This window comes from Falco naumanni, chromosome 15 (genome assembly GCF_017639655.2).
Source record: "Falco naumanni isolate bFalNau1 chromosome 15, bFalNau1.pat, whole genome shotgun sequence".
NCBI lineage: Eukaryota > Metazoa > Chordata > Aves > Falconiformes > Falconidae > Falco > Falco naumanni.
In genome coordinates, this window is record NC_054068.1 from 23,237,880 (window position 1) to 23,244,174 (window position 6,295).

Below are 6,295 nucleotides of genomic sequence, written 5' to 3' on the forward strand. Positions count from 1 at the left end.
ATGCTGCATAGTAGCTGTCGGAGGGAGGAGTCAGGAGAAAACAGAGAAACAACCCTGCAGCACCGAGGCTGGGGGGAGGAGGTGCCGGGGTGGAGACCCTGCTGTGGCCCGTGGCATGGTGGGGAAGCAGGGTGGCTCCCTGCAGCCCACCAGGACCCCGTGCCAGCAGGCAAACCTGCCCTGTAGGAGGCTGGAGCCTGTGCAGGTTTGCTGGCAGGGACCCTGGGGACCCGTGCCGGAATGGCTCCTGAAGGATTGTGTCCCATGGAAGGGACCCCACGGGAAGAGTGTGAGGAGAGGGCAGCAGAGATGAGGGGCTGACTGACAGCCGTGGTTCCACATCCCCTCTGCCCCGCTTGGCAGCGAGGAGCTGAGCTTGGGAAGGAAGGGTGGGGGGAAGATCCTTTTAGTTTTGTTTCTTACTGTCCTACTTGATTCTTAATTGGCAATAAATTAAACTGATCGTGCCCAAGTCAAGCCTATGTTGCCTGTGACGATACCCACTGACCAATCTCCCTGAGCTGCTGCCTCCCGACCCTCCCCGATAGTTAAACGCCTGCTGAGAAATCAGCAGTCGGGGGCGACGGGTGGGGATCCCGCTCCCGGCTTTCTTTTCTTTCCCTTGCCCGCTCGCAGGGGCGGGCAGAGGCTCCCGAGCCACCCCACTGCGACAGCCTGACCACAGGCCCCAAGGCAGCCTCTGCGGCCCGCGGGGCCCGGCAGCCTCAGCCCGCTGCCGCGGCTCAGGCCGGCGGCTGGGGGAAAGACAAAGCCCCGCGCAGAGCTGCGGCGGCTGCCCGGGCAGCCCAGAGGCGGCGGGGGGGGGGGGCGGCAGGTCGCCGCGGGCCGACCCCTCCCTCTCCCGGGCCCCGCCAGGCCGCCACAAGCGGCGAGCACCGGGGCCGCCCCGCCGCCGCTCCTCGCCTCCGCGCTGAGGTAGCGGCGCAGCCCCGAGAGACAAAAAAACCACACAAAACCCAGCCCAAAATAGGCAGCACCGTGAGGAGCCCGCTGACCACCGTCGCTGCCGGGGAGACGAGAACGGCCGGCAGCCCCGCCGGTCCCGGGCCGGGCCTGGCCGCCCGCCTCAGCCCGCCCGCCGCCGGCACCAGGCGCTCCCCGCCGCGGCCGAGCGCCGGCCCGCCACATCCCCGCCCCCCCCTCGGCCGCTGCCCGCCGGCCCCCGCCCGCCCGCCCGCCCTCAGGCCGAGCGCTCACCCAGCGCGCCGCCGCACGTCCCGGCCCGAAAGTCTTCCAGGCTCCCGGGTAAGCCCCGCACCGCCACAGCCACTCCAGCGCGCCGGGCAGACCGGAAATGAGCCCACTTTCCGGGGCCGGGCCGGGACCGGCGGGCGCGGGCGGGGCCGGCGGGCGTGGGCGGAGCCGGCCGAGGAGGGGCTGGCGCTCCCCTTCTGCGTCGGGCCTGGAAGGGGCTCAGTGCCGCCGCGGGCTCCTCTGAGCTCGCCCCCGTGTCTCTGTGGGGTTGGTGGAGCGCTTCTGCCATCTGGCGAGAAAAAATTGCGTACTGCAGCCGCCCGGTTGGTGTAGCGCTGCTGCCATCTAGCGAAATATATTTGGGTACTGCAGCCGGCCCTGTTGGTGGAGCGCTGCTGCCATCTAGCGAAATATATTTGGGTACTGCAGCCGGCCCTGTTGGTGGAGCGCTGCTGCCCATCTAGCGAAATGTAATTGGGTACTGCAGCCGGCCCCTGTTGGTGGAGCGCTGCTGCCATCTAGCGAAATATATTTGGGTACTGCAGCCGGCCCTGTTGGTGGAGCGCTGCTGCCATCTAGCGAAATGTAATTGGGTACTGCAGCCGGCCCTGTTGGTGGAGCGCTGCTGCCATCTAGCGAAATATATTTGGGTACTGCAGCCGGCCCTGTTGGTGGAGCGCTGCTGCCACCTAGCGAAATGTAATTGGGTACTGCAGCCGGCCCTGTTGGTGGAGCGCTGCTGCCATCTAGCGAAATATATTTGGGTACTGCAGCCGGCCCTGTTGGTGGAGCGCTGCTGCCATCTAGCGAAATGTAATTGGGTACTGCAGCCGGCGCTGTTGTGGAGCGCTGCTGCCATCTAGCGAAATGTAATTGGGTACTGCAGCCGGCCCTGTTGGTGGAGCGCTGCTGCCATCTAGCGAAATATATTTGGGTACTGCAGCCGGCTCTGTTGGTGGAGCGCTGCTGCCATCTAGCGAAATGTAATTGGGTACTGCAGCCGGCCCTGTTGGTGGAGCGCTGCTGCCATCTAGCGAAATATATTTGGGTACTGCAGCCGGCCCTGTTGGTGGAGCGCTGCTGCCATCTAGCGAAATATATTTGGGTACTGCAGCCGGCCCTGTTGGTGGAGCGCTGCTGCCATCTAGCGAAATGTAATTGGGTACTGCAGCCGGCCCTGTTGGTGGAGCGCTGCTGCCATCTAGCGAAATATATTTGGGTACTGCAGCCGGCCCTGTTGGTGGAGCGCTGCTGCCATCTAGCGAAATGTAATTGGGTACTGCAGCCGGCGCTGTTGGTGGAGCGCTGCTGCCATCTAGCGAAATGTAATTGGGTACTGCAGCCGGCCCTGTTGGTGGAGCGCTGCTGCCATCTAGCGAAATATATTTGGGTACTCTGCAGGGCGGCGCTACTGCTGCCGCCTGGCGAAAAAAAACGGGTACTGCAGCCCGCGCCACTGCTGCCGCCTGGCGAAAAAAATTGGGTACTGCAGCCAGCCTAGCTAACAGACTGCACCCTTTATTATACGAATGGAATCGAGAAGGGAACTCTGCCCACGGCCCGGCTTCACATCTCGCTGGATCAAGTTCTTCCAGTGAACATATTCAATTCGACCAGTCTAGAGAGAAAGAGAAAAAAAAAAAAAAAAAAAAGAAAAAACAAAAGAATCACTCGAGAGACAGGGCATACACTTTTTTTTTTCCTTATAAAAACACCAGCAACATTGCCTTAACGATAAAAGAGGCAATGAAACCTTTTCTTGTAAAATGCAAGGGCATTAAAGAGAAGGTAATTCGACAGACAATACATAAACCTCTCCAGCTCTTTCCCCACGTCTATTTGACATTCGTTTCCAAAACCTTTCTCGGGTGAACGTCTTTTGTCTTTGAGCAGTGCGACAGGCGGTTTGCAAACGGCACAAGTCTCTGCTTTTTAAAAATCAATTCAGACTCTGTAATCACTTTAGACGGGGCACTTTGTGTTTCAGAGAAACAAAACCAACGTTGAGTCTTTCCTTGAACGACACAGGCCCGTTCACCTTTACATCAGAGAAACAACGTATGTGGTTCTGATCTCTCAAGGAATCTTTATTTTCCAACAGACTGCACCGTCAAGATCAACCAAGCAGTTTCCTACCGTTTCGCCAGCGAGCAAGAGGACTGTCTCGAGACTAAGTTTCCTCGAACAAACACCCAAGAGATCTTCAAGACTCGGTCCAAACGGCTCCGTCACCGTGAAATCGTAGTCCCCTTCAGCTCCACACCGCTTCATTCTGGGAACGCCCCCTAGAAAAAAAAGAAACGGTTTATTCAGTGTAACGATTCGACTGGTATGCAAGCCTTCAAGGCTCCCAAGACGAAGTCTAAGAGGGTCAGGACCGTGAATGTTTGTACTCGCAGTGAAGCTCAACATCTTATGCAACCCTCAGCCAAGACAAAGGTGAAAAACTCACCGGCGCCGAACGTTTCCTCATCTGTAAGCTGCCCATCCTTAGCATGCAGGACTCCAAATTCAAAATTCACAGGTCCCGGAGAAAGAAAACCAAAAACTACAGGACAAACAGACAATCAAACAAAAGACCTCAAATAAGGACTCCTCTAAGGACTGTTATATACATCTTTTGTATACGACCTACGCACGGCAACATACGCTTCGTGCCAGCTCCATTACATGCTCAAGTAGCAGATACCTCATACACCGCTTTCCATCACAGATTACGATTTTTTGATGACATTACTAAAGTTGGTCACCTATTAGTGTGATAGGTTATGCCAGTGCCTGAAATGATTTTCGATCTCAGACGTTGCACAGAAACGCCGCAGTTTTTCACTGCAATAAGCAATTGATATCGAAGTCGGTATACGTCACCGAGCGAGTGCTAGGAGTGAAAAGTTTACATTTGCCTCTTGCTCTTCGACAGCCAATAAATCCCGTAAACAAAACAACATCTTTAGCACACCGGTACCGAAGACACAGCGCAACCCCCCCCCGTTAATGTACTCCTGTATTTGTTCAATTTCAAAGGAGCCACTTCAACTGACAAAGACAGCCGATTTTCTACCTGTAACTCTACTCCTCATTATTATCCTGCTACAGAAAGAAACAAACCGCTAGCATTTCTACGTAACGACTTATTTTTCCAGAAAAGAATAAAAAGCCACAACCGACCAACCGAAAAAAAAACCCCAAACAGAAAGAAAACAAACAAAAAAAAAAAACCCCACTCAAAAAAAAAAACCCAAAAAAACCACTCACCTCCTACCTTCTGTGTCCCAGGATGAAAAGTTTCCTTCGGGTTCTTCCCAAATTTGTCATGACCCACAGGACTGAAATGCAAATGAAAAACTGCTTTAGAGGAGAGCAAGCATACACCTCGACTTAAACCATGAACTGGCTGTAGTTGGAACAAAACAAACAAAAAAAAAAAAAACCCCACTCAAAAAAAAAAAACCCCCAAAAAACAACTCACCTCCTACCTTCTGTGTCCCAGGATGAAAAGTTTCCTTCGGGTTCTTCCCAAATTTGTCATGACCCACAGGACTGAAATGCAAATGAAATACTGCTTTAGAGGAGAGCAAGCATACACCTCGACATTAAACCATGAACTGGCTGTAGTCGGAATCGATTGCGAGAAGAATCGTTCAAAGAGCCTTGCTGACGTGGAATTTTTTGCGGGAGAGCCATTTATTTCCCACACGCCCTAACCGCTGAGACTTCTTAAACTTCTTTTTGATTTTAAAAACAGAAACAACTAGGACCCCTGCACGGAGATCACTTTTTAAGCGTACCGTATTTACTATAGAAAGCACAGAACTTTATTCCCTCGTCCTTCGCTTCGGCTTTATACATAACTGTCGTGAGCGTTTTAGGAAGACTCAGTAACCTATCCTATTTCATAAGCTTCTCTTCCATCCCTTTGAAAACAACTCCAGGCACGTCAAATGAAAAAACGAGCTGCTCGGCATCAGGCTCGTACCCCAAAGATCCACAAGCAAGATCAGCTGCCTCGCCCAACGGAAAGCCCTCACGTATAGCATTTCTTCCCAACTCGTGTTTCTACGTGACTGTCATTTTCGCCCATTTTTTTTCCCCTACCATGAATTTCCGGAGCTGCGCAGCACGCCACGGAGTGCCAAATGCAGTCTGTCTGAGGCACACCGAGCTGACACGGAGGTCACATCCGATGCGCCTTTCCACCATCGCTTACGCTAGGCCCCCACGCCGACAGGATCTCCTGTAGTTCCCTTCGAAAGCAATTAGAAGGCTGAGTTTCATTTAATTGACAAAAAAGCCAGGTTTACCGTGCAGCTGAAATCCGTTGACATAGTCGGTACCGAAACTCACGCTGGCTGTGAACGGGCTGAAATGGCAAAGGACCATCAGCCAGGCCCGAGGGAAGGCTCAAAGGCTGTACAAGCTAAAGAATAGCCAGGGAAGGGGATTTTAGTCCGAGCCCAAGCGGGCAAAAGGAGATGACGTTAGTCCTGCTGCCTGCAGGTGTGTGGGAAAATCACCCTGAGGTGGGGGGGAACTCGAGAAAATTGCGTCCTAACGGAAGCACGGTATTACGGAAAGCTTTTTTTTAGGGAGAACACAGCTATAGCCTCGAGGACGGTCGGCACGCACACAGCTTGTACCGCCACCGTTCCCTAAGCAGCGGCTCGGCGCACGCCGACAGCGGTGACGGAGGACGAGCTTAAGGCAAAAAGCCAAAAGCAAACCCCTCAAAGGCCAGAACCGTTCTCAGGAACACAGGAGTTAAGCCTAAAAGTGGTTGAAAGCTGCCTCCTACCTCTTCCCCCTCCGACACCCCGGCACGTTTCCTCGCGATGCCTTTTCGCAAACAAAAGACGGATGCCTGCGGTATCAGCTTGGTCCCGAAGCACCACGATGCGCTTGCTGGCTACACGCTCTCTTCTGACAAGGCTGACAGCTTCTCCGCACACCGACAGCCGAGGCCCTGTGAAACACGAGGAAGGCAAACACCGGTAAACGTCTCGCAGGGGTCAGGAGGAAGTCAGGATGCACTCCATTCGGAGCCCAACGCGTTACCCAAAGGAATAACCCCAGCAGAACAAGA

The 6,295-nt window shown here is 54.3% G+C and overlaps 1 long non-coding RNA gene across 1 annotated transcript; it reads right to left on the minus strand.

Annotated features, from left to right (window-relative positions):
* Nucleotides 1–3,500: 3,500 nt before the first annotated feature.
* On the minus strand, nt 3,501–5,950 carry LOC121097720. Its single transcript, XR_005831064.1, has 3 exons — nt 5,809–5,950; nt 4,162–4,163; nt 3,501–3,541 (listed from the first exon to the last, which is right to left on the minus strand). It is a non-coding gene; the product is annotated as an uncharacterized LOC121097720 (long non-coding RNA).
* Between the last annotated feature and the right edge of the window lie 345 nt (nt 5,951–6,295).